The sequence below is a fragment of the Thermobia domestica genome, chromosome 10, assembly GCF_964235325.1.
Source record: "Thermobia domestica chromosome 10, izTheDome1.hap1.1, whole genome shotgun sequence".
Taxonomy (NCBI): Eukaryota; Metazoa; Arthropoda; class Insecta; order Zygentoma; family Lepismatidae; genus Thermobia; species Thermobia domestica.
The window spans coordinates 65,977,280-66,001,816 of NC_137463.1; the positions used below are offsets into that span (position 1 = coordinate 65,977,280).

At 30.9% G+C, this 24,537-nt stretch overlaps 1 long non-coding RNA gene across 1 annotated transcript; it reads right to left on the bottom strand.

Moving 5' to 3' along the window:
* Nucleotides 1–627: 627 nt before the first annotated feature.
* On the bottom strand, nt 628–7,131 carry LOC145662005 (uncharacterized). The gene is made up of 3 exons (XR_014126944.1): nt 7,070–7,131; nt 1,922–1,951; nt 628–696 (listed from the first exon to the last, which is right to left on the bottom strand). It is a non-coding gene; the product is annotated as an uncharacterized LOC145662005 (long non-coding RNA).
* Between the last annotated feature and the right edge of the window lie 17,406 nt (nt 7,132–24,537).

The following is a 24,537-nucleotide window of genomic DNA, read 5'->3' on the forward strand; positions in this document are numbered from 1 at the left end:
ATTAGGTCAAGAACAAAAACTTTAGCATCAATTTGTTCTCTTAATAAATAAGAGAACATTAAGCGACACAAATTAATTCTTAGCATAAATTATAAGTGTTACATTTACTTACAGAGAGTGTGAAACATTTGTATACTCATTTTAATCTGAAATTACTTCACTCAATTTAACAAATTGATTTAGATGTTTATAAGAAAGATGTTTTATTTTTCATTAGTTACTAGAAAATGTTTGAATTACTTACTTCAAACGGGTCAGAAGAATCTCTCAAGTATCGTAGTCCTGTTTTCTGAAATATTGAGTAAAGAATAACAAATGTAAAATATAGTATTACATTTAAATCGTTCTAAATCGAAACGTTTTAATATTGCAGGCAAGAAGGAAGAAAATGTTTTCCCTCAGACATATTCATTCATTTTTCGAGACATTATACATATTAAAATTAAACCACTCTAATTAGTTTAACACAGACTAATTTGAATGAACAGCCATAGAAATTATAAGTTCCTATTAAATCCTTTATATATAATCGACACGTACGTGCAATCTGCTAGATTTAAAAATGATACAGCAATAGTAATACCTATAAAATCAATCAACTAGTTTCAAGGAATGTTACTTACTTACTTTCTTTAAGTTTCCTTTACTGCTTCTTGAACTTTGGAAGTTCATAACTCTATCAAAGGCAAGATCGGTCTTGAATAAAGGAATTAATTAAAATATATAATCAATAATATCAGATAAGGAAAACACATAAAATCATATTATTAGTTATGTAAGAGGAGAGTAAAACATAATTAAGAGTGTATATAAAATGCTAATTATTGTTAATATTTAATTACTATAAATATTGATTTGTATTATCTCCAAGCATTTTATTTGGAGAAAATATCAATTATATAAATAATTAAAGAAACGACATTAATACACCAAGCATCTAGTCACATTTAAATACTAAGGCATAAAAAATATTATACACTAAACGTTTTGACAACCATTGCTTCAATAAGAATTACTATGCTATAACTGCGCAGAACTTTCTATTCTATATTGTTAGTTATATAGAAGTATTAAATCTTTGCAATATAATTTCATTTCACACATAATAAATAAATGCATATTTTTATTGTGTTTTCTTTAAGTAGATATTGTAAACACAATTTTAAAATATTCATACAATCAATAATAAAAGGAGAGCATACTCTTATATATGTATGAATTCTCTGCTAATTTATTTACGAAATTCATAAGAAACTATTTAATCAAGTCGCAATATATAGTGTTCTCTAAAGTAAGAGTTTATCGTTAAATAATTTATATTTTGAATGCACGGGCCATAGCAATAATAATTCCTTTCTCAGCATTTTGAAGTTTATGACGTAATGATTTAGGTAAAAGATCCGAAAAATCCCGTGCAAAATGTGATACACACAAACATAGACATTACGAAAATATTCGAAAAAATCGAAAAGATTACAATATAGTAACCCTAAGCAGTTGCATTATTATCTGAGCAAACATAATATCTTATGAAGCTCACAAACTAAGAAAGAATACGAAAAATGACCAATTTGTGAATGATATTAATATAGGTTATTCGTATATTTTTAAAAAAATATAATATATAGCAATATTTAAATCTGGTTGAAAGTTAAAGCCCTTAAATTAGCACAAATGAACTACGTATAACCTCTGTTTACATGCTACTTTGGGCAGCAATTGTTCTCACCTATAATGTACAACTTATTAGACATTATTCGTTTTTGAGTCACCGCTTTATATTAACTTGGAAAAGTATTTCTTCTTTCGGAAGTTATTCATCCATCTTTTTGTATATTTTAATTATGATTTTCACAATGTATTAATGTGCACATATAGTAAGATTTTTTAGTTTTAGAATCTAAGTTGAAAGTTTACTCACCAATTCCTTTACATCCTTTAGAGTTAAAGGCTGCAAATAAAATGTTATTTATAATATTAAATTTAACAATTTTGGCATTGTGTGACATTGTTTCAAAATTATTGTTACAACTTTGGAAGAGTAATTCTCTTCACAGAAAACGAAGAAAAGTGACAACAGGCCACACGCTAAAATCAAAATCAAATTTACGTCTGAATAATGATAATCGAGACACAATCGAAATTAAATATTACTAGAACTATCTCCTCGACAATTCTGTATATACAGTAATGTTTACAAATCTTACAGAAAATCATACTTTCTGCACTAAACAACGTATAATTCATCATTATCCAGAAGCTCCCTGAGGAAAGAATGTGAACAAATTGACGAATTTTGGCTAGAATAATCGAATGCAATTTTGTTGGAAAAATAATTCTATAATACACGGGAACGCAAAGTCTAAGCGCTATAATTAACTTACATATATCTATAACCAATCCATTACGCATCATTTATGATACCCGTTCCCAAAAGAAACTATTGTAACGTATTCACAAACTAAACGAAATAATGGCATACTCCTAGAAGTTTTAATAATGGATACACTGTACTAAATCTATGAATTTATTAATTTAAAATCAGATTCTTACTTAGCGAAAGAAAATAAAAACCTGCTTATTATTATTCTCCAAAACAATCAAAATGTAGGACAAATATAATAAATAGAATTATTCCCGGATAAAAATGTATGTATCCGACATTAACAGGAAATTTGTGATCGGTGTTATTCATTAGTCAATCATTCACTTGTATGAGGTATGAGCAACTACGATTTTGAGAGTACAGGCTACAAACCAAAGGGAGCATTAACAAACCTAAACTACTGGTTTGCACTCGTTAGCTAATATTATGTGAGTCAATTCATCTGAAGAGGCCCAAAAAGGGTGAAAATGGCTGCTCGATCATGTCCGAAAATTATAAAAAAAAAATGAGTGTGACGAACCGTGTGTATGAGAAGATAAATATCATCATCACGTTTTCCTATGTGCAAATGTTAATGAATTGTGGCAATCTTTGCTGTCGGTGGAGTGCCAATTTTTGCATTTGCAAACGTTTGCTAAAATTACAGGTGCTCAGGACGTAGGAATCAGACGAACACCAAGCAAAAACAAATGTTTATACAAGAAATTGTTGTACACGGAAAATATAAAATTTGCGTTTAATTATATATGCAGGTTTCCAAACCAATCCTTGAAATCACCAGAAAAACTACAGAAAATTACATTTTGAAGGGGCTGTATTTTGGAATGGCATAAAGTGGGGGTTCATAAGTATTGTGCTGAATACTATTGCATGTAAAGAGTCTGCAGAAATATCCACGACTATGATACTACTGGCACCGTAGATTTATGGGGTCGGAAAATTGAAGTTTATAATTCTGATGCCATTTTCAGGGAGTAATATCTCTAGAGGGCAAAGTGGTAAAAATGCTGCTCAGACCACAAGTAATTATCTATGTGAATAAACTATTGCAGCAAAATCTTAACTGATATTATACTGATAAAAAAAGTGATGACATGGTAAAAATGCGAAGAAGGCACGTGCGTGACGATGGTCGTAGCCCCAAAAAATTAAAATGTTTGGACTTTGATTCATACTAGATCTCAAAAAAACTATTCATGATGCAGCATTTAAGCCCGCTTTTGTTTGTCTTCAGTTGTGTAAAAGCTTGCGAGTGTTTTTTGCTCCATCGTTTTAGGTCATGATCATTGGCACGTCTATATGGTAAGAGTGTTAGCTCCTCCTTCCCCCCAAGGCACCAACTGATTCGTACGTCCTGAGCAACTGTATTTTTCGTAAACGATTGGAAATGCAAAAATTGGCACTCCACCGACAGCAAAGATGGCCGCCATGTAGGAACACTTGCACATAGGAAAAGGTGAATGATGTTAATTATCTTCTCATACACACGGTTCGTCACACTCAATTTTTAATGATTTTTGGAGATGGTCGGGTAACCATTTTCACCATTTTTGGACCACTTCAGATAATTGCACCACACGATATTTGTTAACGAGTGCAAACCAGTTATTTAGGCTTCTGAATGCTCCCTTTTGTTAGTAGGCTGCACTTACAGAATCGGAGTTGCTCATACCTCAAACAAGTGAATGATTGACCTAGTGGATAACACCGATCACAATTTGCATGTTTATGTCGGATAGACATTTTTTGCAATGAGAATAATTCTTTTTGTCATATTTGTTCTATATTTTCAATATTTTGGAGAATGAAAATAAGCAACTGTTGTTTTCGTAAACGCTTGTAAGTGCAAAAATTGCCACCTCACCGACAACAAAGATGGCCACCATTATGGGACACTTGCACATACGGCAATGTGAATGATGTTATTGACCTTCTCATACACAAGGTTCATCGCACTCCAATTTTCATAATTTTTGGAGATGGTCGAGCAACCACCTCTAGACCACTTCGTATGGATTGACTCATGTAAATCCCTAAAAGAAGTTACGGTGGGATCCAAAACTGAATACAGTGGCTTCACAGAGAACATTACTTGAGGTCGATTCTTGTTTCGAATGCCAAACTGTAAATGTTCACTAAATTTTAGGATTTGATATCCAGCACTAACAATGAAATTTCATAAAACTACTTAGTACTAAATCATTTGTTTTCACTTGTGTCATTTAGCAGTAAAACTACGGAATTTATAAAACATATCTTCACGGTGCTTTATCAGAAGTACCAGAAAGTAATGAATTATTTGTAACACGTTCCGAAAATGAACTATAGGCTAAATCACATCAATAGCGTTCAATGATGATATAGTCATCATCGTTAACTAGATCCACTATCCAGTTACCCAATACGTTTAAAATGCCATGTAAGAATAAGCATTCTTCCTCGTACACAATAAATACAACTAACAGCAATTGGATATTGTATTTGTTTTCGAAAGGAAGCTCCTATATTTAATTTTTTGTTGTGTGAAACTGAAAAAGTAATAGTCAACTGCCGCTTTATCCAGCGAATATGGAACATATAATAAAATGTTTGACCCTACTTCACTTTTTCCTTCTTAACTCTGACTTGAAGGATCTGGGTTTGTATTATCGTGCCGCATAAGCACCCCTTTCTAATTGAATAGGTAGTCATTTCTTTCTCTGAGCAAACATGGTGTACTCGCTTGAATTTCTCCTGTTGGATTTCAAGTGTAGGAGGAAAAATGTTTCATTTAGAAATACCGAATTTGAAATCGTAGATCCTCGTAAGTAATCTTTACGTAGTGATATTAGAATTTCGTTTTCATTTATATTGATGTGTATGCTATTCCTATTCTGTAAATAACGATATAATGTTCTAGACAATTATGGGTTTCTGAATAAAATCTTTTATTGTAAGTAAATTATTATAAGATCTGGTGTTTATTCACAGTAGGTTATATTTCCTTCGAAATAAAATATACTCTAAGGTATTGAAAAATTAGTCTCAGGTCTATTTTAGTAGAACGTTAACAAATATATCTTATTGAGATTGAGTCTACACATCGGCAATAGCGCTGAAATCTATTAACGTAAGCTGCAATAGTAGTAAACTACAAAGATTAACTTGTATTGTGGTTGGCGAGAGACGGAAAAACACACGTGAGATAGGTATCTGATTTACAGTAACAGGCACTGTCCTGATAATTTACATGTAAACAAGAGATTAAAACAAAGATACATTTACAGTAGGAATTAAATCCAAAGGCTTACAAGGACAGAGAATGTGTGCAATCATTGAAACGGAAATATCCTTGGGAATTGAATAATTTGAAAGAGAGACAGGAGAATCGAGAAAGTTAAAAATTTATTAAATGTAAAGTTTGTACTTTGATAATTATATCAATCAAACGCTAATCGGTATATGTGTTTCTGGGGTGGAAAGTTGAACTATTCCATGCCTATATACAAACATGGAAACAGATAACCAGATAACAGAAAGAACTTTATCAAAATCATGAAGAAATTATTTTATTTTCGAAACACAAAAGTGCCACCAATAGTATAAAGCCATCAGGGAAATATTTACAAATAAATACTTTGTTGATTCCGAGGAAAACTAAACTTAAGGAGAAACCAAAAAATTGCAGTTAAAGCTGTGACCAGGGAAGTACAAACTGTTCACGAACACCATCAAGGTAATCTTTCTGGTCTGAGACAGTATAAAATGAAAATATCTGTTTATAATTTCTAATTATTGTAATGATTGTCTTAGATCTGACTTGATGACAGTCTTATGAGCATTATAGTATAGTGCCTAACATCTTCCAAATCTAGAGTAATCTGAAATATTATTTTTTTTCCGCAAGTCCCTGAAGCAGCACTGCCATTATTAACATATCAGAGCAAATTGTTTTAGTGCTCAGGTAGAATGTTTTCCTTTATGAATAATAGCAGCATGGCATTATTTGATTTCACTGAAACGTCGAAGACCGCCATGCAAGAATCAATAATCTAAAATTAAAATATAAACATTTTGCCTACAAAATGAAGTATAGCGTATTCTAAACACAAAGTATGTTTTTGTACTTCGGTTTCTTCATAAAAAGGTTACAAATCTAGGTTACAATTTCATAAAGAGGTTACGAAACTAGGTTACAATTTCATAAAGAGATTACAAAACTAGGTTAGAATTTCATAAGAAACCTTTTAAAAATAATTGACTATTCTTAGAATAGAACACATGTAACTATTCTTCGTCTAATGGGTTATTCCAAACATACGTAATATTTACAAAATTCTCTAAGCAAAAAAATGTAAAACTTTTGCTTTTCTGTGCAAAAGGTCATTGTTGTATTGTGGTTTATATTTGTGGTTTATATTTATTGTATATTGCATTTTTGTAAAAGTATTGTAAGCGTATGTTAAATAAAGTAACGTTGAAATGTTGAAAACCATATTCATATTAATAAATTATGAACCTTTTCTCTTAACTATTTGTTCAAATACATTTTTTTCAATAAAATATTGAAACCTAAAGAGAAGATGTCCAAATAAGGGAATATGCAGAGTTAATTGTTACAGTAGGATTGCTAAATAAGCATTTAGTATAATGGGTTGACCATTCTTGTTTGACAAAGTATCTACTTAAGTAACTAAAACTTACACTGAGCTCAATCCATTTATCATAATGATTAATGAAGTGTTTAATTAAGTAGTGCACTTTCGGAATCTGAAAGAAAGAAATACATTTAATACATCATTTATAGTTTTGCATTAAGTAGGTGCTTTGAAAATCTACTCATATATGTAGTATTAGGATGCAAATAAATAAGTTTCAATAGTTTTGTTACGGAGTTCAATAATGTTTTCCATAATATTAGACAAAAATTTAACTTTCAAAATGTGTTGATCGTTTCAAAATATTATTGTCTTACTGGAATGCGGTTTCATGCCTGTTCCTTTTCCTGTTGTCTGTTACGCAAATACTTAAGCAATATTCATCCTACTTTAATGGCATTTTGTATGTTGCTTCATTTAACGTGCAGAAATAATCTTATTTAATATTACATTTCATCAAGAAACAAAAAAAAAAAAAAAAAAAACAGTAAATTCCAGAACATAGTGAAAGTTTGCTCAAATTCATTTCAAACAATTCTTAGGTATAATTAACACAAAATTACTCGTTTTTTTATATAATTTTGTGTTAATTTTATTACGCCATTTTGATCATACCAGTTAGTTTCATTTGCAAAGAGCCGGCATTAAGTAATTCTAAGGTAGTGTTTTTTTCCAGATTGCAAAGTTGCATTATTTAAATATTATGACAATGAAATACTTTCCGATGATAAATTTCACCAAGACCTTTATCATGCATGGCATACATTTGTTAGAGGCTTTCCAAATAACACAATGCTTGAGGTATAAGCATCTGGAAAGGTAGAGGTAAAGTCCCTCCCGAGATAGAAAAATAATATTTATCTACATTTTGCAAGATTGAATTAGATATTTGATTCAGAGGCGAACATTATTATTTTCTTCGAGGCTTAGTACTTCACATAGTTAAAATGAATAAAGAATAAAGAGTGGATCTACGTCCTTCACTTATATACAACAAACATGTTTCACGACAACTTTAGTAAACCTACACTTTTACTTGCAATGTGGATTATGTTCCTGAAGATTTACTGCTATCGATAATTTCTAGGTTTCATAATCCGTAGAGAATGAAATAAGAAGACTATTAAATTAGTTGAATTCTACATTGACTTTGGGAATACATCCTACGGCAATCTTCGAAACAATAATTTAGTCGATTTCATTAGAATATTGTATGTGAATGCTGAGACAATTATCCACAACCCCTAATGCTTAGCTCTACGTTCTCGCTTCTACAAGCACTACATATTTAGAATTAGAACTAACTTACAGTTCACTCCTAAATACAATGAATTATGTACTTAAGACTCCCTTAATATTACCTTATAGAAGCCAATCTTTTGGACACAAATTTAATTTACAGTGATATAAAGCACTAATCAGTAAATCCGCAAAAATCGCAAAATAAGCCACGGTAAAATATGCTAGTAGCTGGTCAGAAACTTACAAAACTAAAAACCTACAACTAAATAAATGAGATGACTAAGAAAAGAACTGTAAATCAAAGAAATTTGTCTTTTAGGTAGAATAAGAACATGCAAATTAAAAGTAAGATCATGGAGCAAATTGCTATTTTCATAGGAAAAAGTCACACAATGTTTTCTTAGTTCTTTCAAATCAGTGCCCTACTTAATGTATTAGATAAATTGGCATACAGTAAAATAGAACTTACAGTTGTATTCCCTTAAATATACTTAATTCATTAAATACGAATGTTTTGCCTGAAGTTGACTGGTAATTTGCCAGTTTTAGTAATTGGCCAAATTTTAGAAATATGTTTTCTGATGTATGCGGTTTTCCTTCCACATAACGTTTTACAGTATATTTTTCAAAGAAAATAGTCGAAGCTAATGCTATAGCTGGCAGAGAATTACGTATCACAACTATGTTTATTTTTATTTATTTATTGTGTGAATGTGACATTAGTGCGTCTTCTGTAGAGTTCTCGTGGAAGCTTTTTTTGGAAGGAATTCATGATAATTTCTGTGACGGATTTAATCGCTATGACTGTCAAGTTGTTTCTAATTGAGGTTCAGATGATCTACTTCAACTATTAAGTGAATGAGAAAGTGAAATCGTCTGATTGTTAGACTTTAAAAGAAATTTGACGTAAAAATTATTCTTACAAGATTCATACATAATAAACTTCTGAGTAATTCCGTTGTTTCGTAATAGCCCATGCAAACTTCAATACAATCCAAAGACTAACAAATTAAGTAGATGTTTATTACTACATCGGGATCCTCCGAAGGCGCTATTGTTTTCATTTATTTACCATCATTCCCCTACTTATCCTATCATCAGTTCTTATGCTAATCATATATCAATTTGTGTAAACAGTATAAATGTGAAATGATAATCTACAGAGAAATTTCAAGTCTGGAATCACGATGTTTATTTGGGGTCGTGCGTAATAGATAAAAATAAGAATATGATTTTAAATTTTTTTAAGACTAAACATAAGACTAATTCTGAACGTACTTACTATCTTAAAATGTTAGGAAGAAAGACATTTAAAATTTAAGACCTATGCTATCTCTGAAAGCAACATATGTGAAACGCATCTGTAGTTTGAAGAAGGAAGCGAGTTGGAAAGAATTTCGAGAAATTATACAAAAAATTACTGATAGTCAAGTTACCAAAAAGAAAAAGCAGCTAAAGGATAGTAATATTAACAATTCATATTGTTAATTCATTTTAAAAATTTATCAGCTTATTGTCTTGTTTACATATTTTTGCTTTACAAATTATAAAGAAATTTAAAGCGCGACAAGTATGGACTAATTTATTGTAGTAAATTAAGACAAAAATATAATATCAACTTACTTCCAAACTTATTGAGAAACGCGTCTTCAACGTTAATGAACATCTCGTTGGTTATGTGGTAAAAAGAGTTTATTGATCGATTTATGAAATAAACATTGATGTCACTTGTGGCACTTCCATATCTTCTTTGGCTCTATACATAATTCTAAACTTAAAATCTTTAATTTTGTTGGTGCTGCTAATAAGGCTAGGCGAAAAGTGCCGTTTTTCCAGGAAAGCTTCTGTAGTGCGTATGTCCTTATAGAAATTAGAGACGCGTAAGGGCTGCACAAGGTAAAACAAAGCAATAACATATATTTATCAGTATTCGTTTAAACGTAAAGATTGGTTTAGGTAAGAAAATTAAACCAAAAACAGTATTTTATAAGAACTAAATTTGGTGTCTACACTGCACGTCAAATGATAATGTATTACATCTAGAGAGAACCATTCAGTGCTTGCCGTGTAATCGTTCATTAATGTTATTTCCCTGTGGCATACATTCTTGTGTTTTGTATAAATTTCTGACCAATAGCGAAATTCAATGTAAAGATTTCCCACTACAACTAGAATAAGAAATTGATTAGAAATACATTGACGTTAGAGATATGTATGCCTTGCCTGCTACTGTTTCATGAAGGGAAGTTGGAAGACATGGTGATTTAACCTATTTTGATACAGAAATGTATTAGATATAAAAAAGTGATAAACATTATACTGAAAATCATGTAAAAATCAATCCACATAAAACACATAAAACAAGTGTTGCTATTGTAAAATTAAAAACAAGAATTTTAGCAAAGATCAAAAGGTGCCGATCTTAGCCAAGAATTTTGGGAATGATAAAAAATGCATCAAAATCTTGCGATCCTGGGCAACAATTAGTTTGATCAGAGGCAACAAAACTTTTGAACAGCCCTAAATCGGGTTTTTTTATTTTTATGGTATAGGCACATCATACTGACTTCAGTGGTAGTTTGGGTTTGGCTATACAATATGTATTTCTCCATACATGACGCGTAAGGAAAAATTTTTGATTGAATAAATTATTATTAAGTTTAATGGATAAGGTGCCACAAAGTTTTTGAATGCCCCCTACATCGAGAGTTTGTACTTTTTACCGCATCAGCACATCACAATGAGTTCAGTGATAATTTGAATTTCGCTACACATTATGTAGTTCTCCATATATAATGTATACAATAAAATTTTTGATTGAATGAAATGTATTTTTGGAGTGGTCTAGGACCACAACATTTTTGAACGGCATCTAAATCGAGATGTATTTTATACGGAAGAAGCGCATTATTTTAAGTTAAATGATAGTTTGGGTTTCGCTACATTATATGTAGTTCTCCAGATATAAGGCGTACAAGAAAAATAATGATAGAAGAAAAATATTGGATTTTTGTGTCATTAGGCACAATATTTTTGAACGTCCCCTGAATCGAGTTTTCGTATTTTTACGGAACAAGCCCATTATTGTGATTTAAGTGATAGTTTGAGTCTGGCTACATTATATGAAGTTATCCAGATATGGGGCGTACATACATTGGATGTTTTACAAAGATGCCACAAACTTTTTGAGCGACCTCTATCTTTTTACTTGATAAGCACGTCACACTGAGTTAACCAATAGCTTCGGTTTCGCTATCTCTAGTTCTGCAAATATAGGGCGTACAAGAAACTTTATGATTGAATGAAATGTATTGGAATATTCGAATCAATGGCCACAGATGTTTTGAACGGCCCCTAAATCGAATTTTCGTATCTTTTACGGAGTAAGCACATCATAGTGATAGTTTGGGTTTGGCTACATTATATGTAGTTCTTCAGATATAAGGTGATAAGGTGTACGAGAAAGAGTTTGATTGAATAATATATAGTTTGATGAATAATAATATATTGAAATATATATATATATATATATATATATATATATATATATATATATATATATATATATATATATATATATATATATATATATATATATATATATGGATCAATGACAACAACATTTTTGAACGGCCCTTGAAGCGAGTTTTCGAATTTTCTACGGAATAAGCATATCATACCTAATTGATATTTTGGGTTTCGCTACACTATACGTAGTTCTTCAAATAATACGCGTACAAGAGTTTATTTTTTTGCCTAAAATATATTCGGTATATAATCCAATAAAAGGCTACAAAAAAACTCTGACATGGTGTATATCTGAAATAAATGCATGCAGGAGAAGTTTTGTTTCTTAATTATTTTACATTCTGTATGACAGTAGTTATGTTTTCAAGTTTGTAGAATGTGTAGTTAGCATGTAAAATGGAAAGGACAAATTTCATTTCGTACTGTTATATGAAAGGCAACACACATAAATAATATTTAATACTATCCACAATTTTTCTGTCAGTTTTAGTGCATTTCTTGATATTAGGTAAATACTTAATGCATTTATTATTGTGTAAGAACAAAATATTTAACAAGTTATATAAAAAGTTTTTTCATGCAGCAAAAGCACCAGTATACAGTATACATTTCCTGAGTCATGTGTAATTTATATTGTGTACCAGAAATTTTAGTACTATCATGTTCTAAACGCAAAGCAAAACAGGCAGGTATTCAGGGTATAAGAAAGTATGAACGCCTTCAAAGTTCTAAAGAGAAATTCAATCTCAAACGACAATTATAGTGAGTTAGACGTAGATAGGAGAAAAATATTAAAATATACCTCGTTGAAATAAGAATAAAAATAGAAAATAGTATCATTTGGCAGACAGGGGTCAATGGAGACCTTGTGTGAACGCGACACTGAAGATCCGAGTTTCATAGGCCATAATAAAAGTCTGTTTCATTTTTAATATACCATGATTAAGGGTGTAAGAAATCAGCTGTTCTAGTATTAACATTTTATACAATAATTATAAACATATTGAATGATATAATGGTATCTACGTTTGTTAGGAATTAATAATTGCAAAACATGGCCAAGAACATAGGCACGCATATATTCATGTAAAACATCTGTGAATGATAGTGTTATGAAAGAAGAGTGAAAAGTCATGCAACACATACGTTTGTAGCCTTACAAAGTAATAGTGAAGCTGATAAAGAGAATATTGTTTTCGAAGTCGTTTCAAAATATTTAGGCAAAATATTTTTTTAAAAAAAAAAGATAGCAAAACAAATTTATATTTCTCAAGTCTAAATTAAACTACATCATGATATACTGTAAACAGAAACTCAAAATAGATTATTATGTAGGTATTAGAATTAAATTACAAGTAAACTTATGTTTGATAAATATTTCACCGAGATATCTAAAAATCGGATTTGCATTATATCGAGAATTAAATAGGGTTATATGTTTCATAAGAATTGGAACTACTTAAAATATTTGTAACTTTAAATTAGATTAATTTTCAAAAAATACTTGAAATACTTATCCCTTCAGTTATTCAATACGATTAATTATTAAAACTGAAAACTGAGAACAATTATATTGTTGTATATTCTTACTAACTTATTATTATTAATGAAAATCAATGTGGTTTCAATTGCAAAAAATAAATTTAACTTAAAAAGAAATACTTACAAGGCCAATTATTACATCCAATATTTTTGGCATTAATCCTGTTGCCTAAACATAACAAAAACAAATGTATTAGAAAGATATACGCATTCGTTGTATAAGTGCTAAAATGCATTAATAATACAAACTATTTTAAGTCTGTACATTTATTTATAAATAGTTAGACAGCATGAAGTACTTTTCTCAATATTACATGCACAATCTATATACCAACTAATACTATAAGTTACCTTACTAATTAAATGATGTAGCTGGTTGAATCTTGCACTACCCTTAACATTACTACAAGATAGTGAGCATAGTGTGTTTCTTTTCTTTTACTTTGTTTCTATTCCTAAATATTAGTATTTCTTTTTATTTCATACTCCAGAAATACATTTTATATGACTTCAAAATACAGTATAACAATATTTTCTTTTCAAAGTCCTATTTAATGATTAATTTAAAAATTGATATCTTTTGTATTAATAACACAATTTAACCAAGTTGACTTCAAAAAGATGAAATGGGCATTTACAACAGTCGTGTTTTTACTAACAACACAATTAGAAAGTTACAATGATTAAAATCCATAAGGAAACAATTTGATTCCTTTCAAAACATTTCCGTAGCTATAATTTGAAATATTTACGTTCGCAATATCCTCAAGACTTCCTCTTATCACCATAATACTTTAAAAGAAGGATTTTATCCAAAGATTTTATCAATGAAATTCGGCAGTTACTACTACTCTGTATATACTAGATACTATATGACATGATTTAAAAAGTGACTCCAATTTGTCATCTTTCCAGGCGACAATCCCATATACTTCTGTTGCTCTTCCAATACGACTTCCACTAGTACATACATATACATTTTGTATAGTTCAGAAATTGCATTCACTTTGAAAGCATTAATACGGATAAGATCATTATAAATTATACGTAAGTAATGAGTCTTTCAATAGAGACAAATTATGCTTAATATGAGATGGTTCATTATTGTAATATTGAGAAATAGTAATATTCTAAGAAATTGTAACATAATCGTAAAAAACTAACTTAAGATTAGAAATTTATATTTAGTTTAAAATATACTAACAACTTTTTTTGCTTTCTCAGCCGCACTTCGAACCAAATTGAAGATCTGAAATAAACAAAACATGATTTTTGCTTAAAAATAAAATGGTAAGTCGAAAGTTTTATTTCTACAAGTGTCTGCAAACGAACGATAATATAATAGAACTGTGTAAACACAATAGAGAATTATTGGATGACTTATTACGCTTGCGAAAATGAAATTTCCCCAAATGTAAAGGTGAAGTTATGATATAAATAACAAATAACTGTTTTGTTGCTATACATTTGACAGTATGCCCTTCGTAGTATGGCAATATATATCCCACTTATAATGTTGGAGGTAGATGTGGGTGTGTTAATTTACTCAGTGAATAAGTTCAAGTACCAATATATTTAGCATTTAGAGCACAAAGGAAGCAATTCCAACCACTACAGTTGTTAAAACCGATATAAAGCTTCTGTGGTTTTCTTTAGTGACTAAAAAAATTCAGACTTCTTTTATAAAATGTGAGAATTATTTACAATGTCTATGCAAAGAGTTTCTTTTAGAAATCCTATGTATTATGTCCCAAATTATATACATAAGGTGGACTTTATTTCGATGTTTAATAGGGAGCCGCAGTGTCTCTGTGGTAAAGCGATCACTTCTGGTGCATGGAGTCCATGGCTCGATTCCAGCTCGCGCCATGTAAACTTTGAGGTGGACAAACACTGTGTGTGTGGTTTTCCTCTTGGTTGCCCCGTTTAGTTCCACTGTCTTCATTCCATCATTTCATTTATTTCTCATCATCACCGTCTCCTTTAGCCTAGCCAGCATAATTGAGTGACGTAAAACTCAAACATTTCCATTTCCATTTTTCCGTTCTCCTGTAGACCTGACATTTATGGCATTTTGTATAATATGTCAAATCACACTGTCATCTTTACTAATTAATAGTTTTAGTACCAACAGCTGCTTCAGTAAAGCAAGTAAATTACCCAGAGTAAGTCATTACCCACGTTTCGTCTGATATATGTCAAGAATACAGTAGAACAGTCTCCAGTAGAGTAGTTGCATGACAGATACCAATGAACGGACTCCCTGTTGTTATACAGGAGCACACGCCAATAAAATGCACTGCGTATGCATTGCTTTATCCTTTAACTATCAAGAATTACAGCTGGTGGCGTATCTTATCAAAAGAGACAAGAAGTTACAAAAAAATGTGACTTTATAGGTTTTTTATAGTATTTATATAATGTTGAGTTAAGAACTTTTCTGTAAAAATAACGTAGCATTCCTTTAACGTTTAGATTTCCAAACTCAGAAAATCATTTTGTTATTTTGTTTCAATTTTTAGAGGAATGATTTGTTTATTCAGATGAAAGCCACCCACGGATACATATATAATTGTACTTTAATACATATCAGACTTACTTCAGAAAGACGGGTTTTTCTACCAAAAGGTATTCGTACAAGATAGTCGTCCTGAAAATGAAACAAATTAATATTGAAGTCACATTTTTGTTGCATAAAATTTATTTACAAGTACAGAAAGTTAAAATGCATATATTGAACTAATTATTTATAATATTATTTATCGTAACATCTTTAACAGCATTGCAAAACATGAAAAGCTGATTTATTGTTATAAAATTTCTCACCTCATGTACCATTTAAATGTATCGAATTAAAATTTGAATAACTAATCTGAGTGAGAGAGGCAAAGTATCTTAAACGAATTAAGCTAAAATTTTACCTATTTTAACCTAAAATTTTACCTATTAACATATTTGGCTATAAAATTTTACCTTCAATTAGCCCAACAAAATCATCATAACCTTTTTGGTCCAGTGGCTATTAAAACAGATAGGGTACATCCAAAATATCTATATAACAATATAACGGTAGATGTAACTAAAAAAGGTGTACATTATTTATTGAATATCATTACTAGTCGTTTGTTTTTGGCAGTAGCAAGTTCTTTAATTACAACCTTAATGAAGTACAATTAATACTTCAATGACCACATTGCGAGACCATATAGCTTCCGTTCATTATGAAATTGTACAACAATAAGTGTAGAGATCGGTAGATTGGTTTCTAGAGTCATCATTTTGCAATTATGATTAACAGCACCGCAAGCCTTGAAAATGTTCGCAAAATATCTATTACAATGAAAAAGTTTGAAAAGGGCATTGCATTACAGTCAAACTTTTGCTACTGTTCAATAATTTTAATCCAATTTGCCAGTTCGAATCCTTTATTCTTGAGTATATTTTCAAAGTTGTCTGAAAATCACCCTCAAACAAATAAGGTAAAGTATTCATGAAACTTGTAAACGAAAAATAATATTGACCTACGAGGCACAATAATTAACTGAAAAGTGAAACTTGTCACTAATACCAAAAATATAATCCAATTTTAATAATTTAATTACGTATAAACTAAATAACAAATTGGCCAATCTATCGGTATTACTGTTTTTATGTTTTGTGTATCATCTTTTCACCAAGAAAATTGTCTCCATACAGTCTGCAAACACTATTTACTGCGATACGAAAATGATTGATATTTTTGTACTTTAATAGTATCAATGTACTTGTTTTGAATGATTTAAATTCATTCTTTTTTAATCTAATGATATTGTCTTATTAACTTACATTTATATACTTCAATTTTCGAGCTCCATTTGTTTCTTGAACTACGTTACTTATTTAACTTATGTGATTATCAATGTCGTGTTTATTTTACTCGATACATTCCTTGAACTGTTGAAACCTAAAACTCACTCTTTTACAATTCCAAGAAATAAGTGCGAAAACGTTAACAAAATGAATTACTTAATATTTTAAGTGAAGATTGTGAACAGAAAGCGTACACTGCAGCTATAGATAATGTTCTAGGACGAAATAATAGTTTTCTTCGGCTTCTCAAATAGCTCAATCTTCTCATTCCTAATGATTTTACTTCATTTTCTGTACTTTATAATACGTTGGATATGTACCTTGTTATCATTTAAAACTCAATTAAGGTGTAAAATGTTAGCAAAAATATTCCTTGGTTGGATTGAGGTTTTCAGCGCCGATGTTAAATGAATCATGAACCTACAGCTTAACGTGGGATAATAAGCACATTATGTTGTGCCGGAAATGGTGTTTTGCTATACTACATTAAATAGGAATACGTTAACCACATAACCAAAATGCAGTTTAAACTAATATAACTAAAACAACTTTGAATTTAATGAGCTCTAAGAAATGATTACATGATTGTGCAATATCTGAAGACTTATTTGATTAATAATTTAAAAATTATATTTTCTTGCAGACACCTTGATTCTATTTCTGGTTTTAAATTATATCTTTTAAAACCTATGTTTTTTTAGTAAGTCTGTGTACAGTGCGTTATACTACAATTCAAGAAACCGGTCGTTCGTAGTGTTGATGGCAAAAAAGTTATCTAATTTGACTTAGTATACTTTACAATATCCACTCAATAGAACGCAAACAAAAGAATAGAATGGAATCAACAAAAAGCTAGCAATACTTTACTCTGTTTCAGATTAGTCTTAACAAGGATATTAAGGTTACGTTTATGTATTCTTATACACTAAAGCTTTTTCTGTCTACGGAATGCCATGTATGGATTTTAACGTGTCAACATATTTTAATACATTTTAATTTGGAAAATAATATGTATGGACAAACAGAATTTATGTAATGGTTTAAATAATATAATGCTTAATGTTTCCTAAATAATCTATAATGTTCAAGAAAGAGAAAGTACAGATTACTTACAAATTTATTTTTATTCTTTACCTGTAAATAAATGTAACATATTATATTACATTGAATGCATATTTATATTTGGTCTAGGAATTAATTCGTGCGGGTGGACAAGAGATGGCGCAACGAACGGAGCGTCCCACAGTTCCGTGTATCCACACATGTGTCGCAAACCCCTGTCATCGCGTATCGTTCGTAGTATAGGGCAGTGGATTAAAGCGTCAACAACACCAGTTTGTAGTTAAGTGAACATGGCGCAATTTGTGCCTGATAAAGTGTTTTTGCGGGGTGTCCTGCTGCATTACTTTAACATGCAGAAAAGTGCGACTGAAAGTCATCGTATTTTGGTGGAAGTGTATGGTGACCATGCTCTAGCTGAGCGAACGTGTCAGAAGTGGTTTGCACGGTTTAGAAGTGGTGATTTCGGCTTGGCAGACCAAGAGCGAGCTGGACAGCCAAAAAAATTTCAAGACAAAGAATTGACAGCATTGCTCGAGCAGGATTCGTGTCAAACGCAGGAACAACTTGCAGCAGCATTAGGCGTTGATCAAACAACAGTCTCCAAACGCTTGAAAGCCATGGGAATGATTCAAAAGATGTCACATTGGGTTCCACATGAATTGAAAGACAGAGACGTTGAAAGACGAAAAACCATTTGCGAATTGCTGCTTCAACGACAGAGCAGAAAGGGGTTTCTGCATCGAATTATTACGGGTGATGAGAAGTGGATCCATTACGAGAACCCTAAACGAAAAAAGGCCTGGGTGAAACCAGGTGAACCAGGACCATCACAACCAAAACGAGATATTCACTGTGCAAAGGTTATGCTGTGCATATGGTGGGATATGAAAGGTGTGGTGTACTATGAGCTGCTGCAACCGGGTGAAACTATGAATGGAGAACGTTATCGACGACAATTAATGCGTTTGAAGTAAGCTCTGGCCAGAACACGACCAGAATGGGAGAACAGACATGATAAACTTATTGTTCAACATGATAACGCTCGCCCACATGTCGCAAAACCGGTCAAAACCTATTTAGAAAATGTCGGATGGGAAGTTTTACCCCACCCGCCGTATTCACCAGACGTTGCTCCTTTGGACTACTACTTGTTCGATTGCATGAACAACGATTTGATTGGACAGCGGTTTACTTCTTCAGAAGATATCGAAACATGGGTCTCTGACTGGATCGCTTCCAAGGATGAGGACTTCTTTCGCCACGGAATCCGTACATTGCCTGACAGATGGACAATATTTTTCTTAAGGTATTTATGTATTTTGTGTTTGTACTACAGCTTCAATGTGTGCGTACCAACCGCACGAATTAATTCCTAGACCAAATAACAAAAGCTTTGATCTAAAGAACATCATAAACTTGAATATGAAATTATCATTTCTATTACTCGTTGATATAAATGAATGAAAATCTGCCAGAAATATATGTAATTATTTAGATCATACCCTTGCGACTTTCATAAGGATGTAATAATATATTTCATGCTTTAGATTCCATCTCTCTAATAAAACTATACTAATCAAACCTTCTTAATCTAATCAATGTTTCGATTATATTTTTGTCCACTAAATAGTAAAATATATTGAATAACTAAAGTTAACATTTTAACATTAACAACTTCTAAATTCAATAGATCAATGTAAGAAACTTACTTGAGAGTTATCTTCTTGTATGTATTTCAAGTACTCATTAATACGCGAAGAGAATTTCTTAAGCTGAAATAAGAAACACAGCAGAGTTTTTATACAACTAAAGTTAAAAAGAAACACGTTGAATATAGTAATAACTCAAACATATATCTCCGACATACATTGTTAAGTTATAAAACATAATATTACTAAAAATCATGGCATGAGAAAAACATAAAAATTGAATAATAGTGATTGATAATTCTGAGTTTTTTCATGATCTATGTTAAATCATGGAAAATCTCATATTAAATTCTAGCCAGAAATGTTAGGGTATGCTGATTTTCGAAAGACCTAAAGCCGCCATTTAAGTAACAGTGTATCTAAAACTGATTTCTAACATTAGCAGTAACTGTAAATTTACTTCAAAATGAAATAGTAAACGCTACTAAGAAGATGTATTGTAATGTATCCTTTACAAAACGGATAGTGCAAAGAAGTTTATTTTACACAAAACTCTTTAAAACAAGTTAAGTTCTTCAAATATTCTAAAATACATACGTTACGTTTTTTTTTATTTCAACACTACCAAAAGCGAATAAACCTCAAATTCTTACGCCATATAAAATAATAAACTACTTGTCTAAATATTTTAGTAATTATTTGAAATTTGTAATTAAGTAATTAAGTAAAGTGATCTAAAATTAAAATTTGTTTGATGAAAATTATGCTTTAATTATTTAATTACCTAATCCCTATTTGTTCATACTACATATTGCTTTCGAAAAAAAAGTATACTATTTGATATTTGTAGTTGAATTTACAATGTTATTATATGCTTAAAATATTTACCTTACGAAGAATTATATTCTCGCTCAAGCCAGAAAATGTCTGTAATGCATATGGAACAGAGAGAATTAGCTTTTGAATCACTTACTTTATTCTCTAAGCATATGTAATTAAAATCAATTCATTAATCCGGCGGCAATGGCCAAGTCACAGATAAGTGCCACCTATTTTTGTAGCCTGTTACCAGTGGCTGGCTCTTTATTCTGATTGGGTTTCGTATTGAAAATTACATTTTTCAGTGGACACTTCTAATCATGAATTATTATCCTGTTATAACATAATGAGACTTGAAATTTTGCATTTCGGGGATTAAATTGACCCTTAAGTTTTTTTCGTATTTAAATTCTATTTTTTTTAATCTCACTAGTTCTTTCTGATACCTTGATGTAGGTTCTTATGTATTACTATTCCATATTTATTTAATAATTTTATTTATAACAACGGTGTATACATGTAATTATTATATGTAATACGTAGTTTTCATTTGAGGTATAAATTTGCACATTTTTCAATTTTATTCTTTTTTGGTGGAATGTTGTACAAGGATCCATATTTAAGTTATGACATTTATTCCACTGGCTTTTATAAGCACGAGGAGAAGAAGAAATTGAAATAGTAAAAGAAAAGATTAAGAAGTGTAAGAAAATGCTTGATGATTCTCTAATGGGTGGGAGATTCTTATTACTTCAGCAAACTGATGTCTTAGGACTGCGCTTTTTCTGATTCGTTATTGTTGTGTTGACCAAACAGTCTGCTGAAAGATGGGTGGCCTCACAAACGAAGAAATTTTGCAGGAACATATTTTAGAGAAACATTGTACGCGGATTAGGGAATGGCAAGTTTGGAACCCTTGTACACAAAAGATGTAGAAAAATGAAATGAAATGAAATCTTTAAGTTCTAAGTCCCACGGTTATGCCGGTTAGGCTAAAGAAGCGGTGATCATGAGAGATGAGTGAAATGGTGGAATGAAGCAAGTGGGAGAAAACGGGAGAACCCCAAGGAAATCTGCCAACACGGTGTTTGTCCACCACAAATTCCACGCGGCGCGAGGTGGGATCGAACCAAGGACCCCAGGCACCGGAGGTAAACGCTCTACCACTGAACCACCGCGCCCCCTACATAAAATGAAGAGTACACATATTCTGTAAATTTTGCAATGCGTATCAAAGTACGCAAAAATAGCAATTTGTTATGAAAAATTGATAATAAAGTTATTTTTCCTAAAAGTATAAGCGAGATTTAATGTTTACAAAATTTACGTACAGTACTCAATTATTGTTAATACAAAGATGGAGCCTATGTTCTAAATGGGAAACCATTAAGAAAATATTGCTTGAAAATATTAGCTATTATTGTAGCAGTACGCTTCAAACAAGAATTTCAAAACAATTTTGGAAGAAAAGAAAAATGTCAAGGGAATAATATGACCCCACAAATGTAATAACGTAGAAAAAATGAATCTAAAGGTTAAACAAAAATTATTTTGTAAATATTTAAAATTTAACAAATGGGTCTGTGAGAGTAGGCGCTGGTGCTCAAGTCACATTAGTAGGTGGCAGTGCCGTCCGATTAATGATTATTAAACCAGATTGACTTAAACATTAATTATTTTAGAACTTGATAATATAAAATATATTCCTCGTACAAGTTTCAGTGATTCATCTAAACAATCTTATTCGATTACTACCTTATTAAATACTCTATAATCGTTTATCTAGATATCCAAGATATCAACACACAAATGTACTATTTCCGCATTAATTTTTAAAATTCAATTTTTCGATTATAAGGTTAGATCACACACCTTATGAATTATGTAAGAGATGAAAGCCTCACCTGTGAAATATCACAGAAGAAAGGATTATAAACTGTTTTCTAAGCTAATGTAAATTATTATCATGTAAATTAATATAACACATTAAAGATTTGTTTTAGTATAATATTCAACAATCTCGCATTTGAAAAAATGAAATTAAGAATTCAAAGTGAGCAACAGGTGAAAGTGAAAATAGCACTTGATTTCTATTAATATGTGTCACTTACATGAAGGAAGAAACTATTTCATAATTATATGTATCATGTTTTACTGTTAAATATTCCGGAAAAGAAGCAATATTATACTAAATAAAAATAACTCTTTCCGTCAATATTACATATTTTTACAAATATAACCATTACTAAATCATTAAATAAGTATATATCATGAGATAAAGGTTACTGTAATATGCTAGCGTAATGAAGATACGTGCAGTTTTCATGGAGCGAAATAGTTAGGTAATTCATTCACATTTTTGTTGTTAATCCCGTGCTTTCATTCCACTCACAGGGCATTATTCTGTATGATTGTATGGTTACAATCAGTTCAGTTATATGTATCTCCTTCTCGCTACATTTGTCATGATGTCATTTTAGTTCATAAAGCAAGACTTAGTTTCTAATTAAACAAACTTCAGTAGATGAACTGGAAAATTCAACATAAAAAAAATGTTCCCCCATGTATTGTGTTGGATCAGAAACAATTTTCGTTGATAACTCATGTAAATACATTTGTTCAAGTTTCGCGTAACGATGTCACACTTCTCTTACCATTGGAGCTGAAATTGGCGAAAGATAAGAAAATAAAGATTACATTCATTCAAGCGTCAAGCTTTCCTCGCGAAAATACAGTGTTAACGATACCGTCCCCAAACATTATCCTTATGTATTATGATTTATTTTTCTCTTAGTTCTACCAATCAACTCCTTGATTCCTGTATAGATTGCAATGCGTGAGATTGTTATTTTAAGCACTTAAACAATGTACCGCTATGAATGTTCTAATTTTTGTTTGCTTTTAAATGCAAGATGTGCTTTTAGTGCGAGAAAGGTATTCACATAGTATGGAGATTAAGATAGGTTAAAATATTTAGTGAACTCATGCCATATTCAAAATTACGGTAAGTTGAAGTATTTAATAAATTCATGTCATATTCAAACAGCCTATTTAAATATACATCTTTCTTAGAAAACATCGTAGCATTCGAAAAATTTCGGGTTAGGTATTTGAAAATATTATGATAATGTTAAAGGTTGAAATAATTTTTCTCCAATGGATAAAATGTTGAATACCAAGGGATTGTAGTGATTTATTCGGAAGGTGAACAACACAATAAATCGCAGTCTCGAAAGAGCCAGATTATAAAACAGGAGGTATTTAGGAAAAAATGAAGGAAAATATCAAAGATAGTACGTGAGTTTATTTTCCGATGACTTGTGCCTTCGAACCTGGGAACTGCACACAGTAAAACAATTTTGCTGTCGGACTACGTTCCATCATATGCTAATGTAATGCAATAACTAATCCGTTCCCTTTAGAGTAATTAATTAGAAACGTGGAATTCAAATCACTCATTATCCTATTTCACGATGTTCATTTGAACTTGAGAAAGCGCTAGCAATACACTAGATCTAGTTATTTCCACAATACAATAACATTATGTGTTGGTTACTACGGAAAGTAAAAATCTAGAGAAATGTATAAGCAAATAGTAATAGATATCTGAATAAAAATTCATAATATAGCCATATTGTTCATTGACCACAATTTCAGAAATCTTCCTGAAGTACGAATGGAGGAAGCAAGATTTTCAAAGAAATAAGTTTAATTATAATGGAAAGTTAGTAACAATGTATGCTTACGTTTTTGCGTATACCAGGCAGACCGTAATCGTCCTGAAATAAAGGTATGGTGCATTTAATTTCAAAGCACACATATT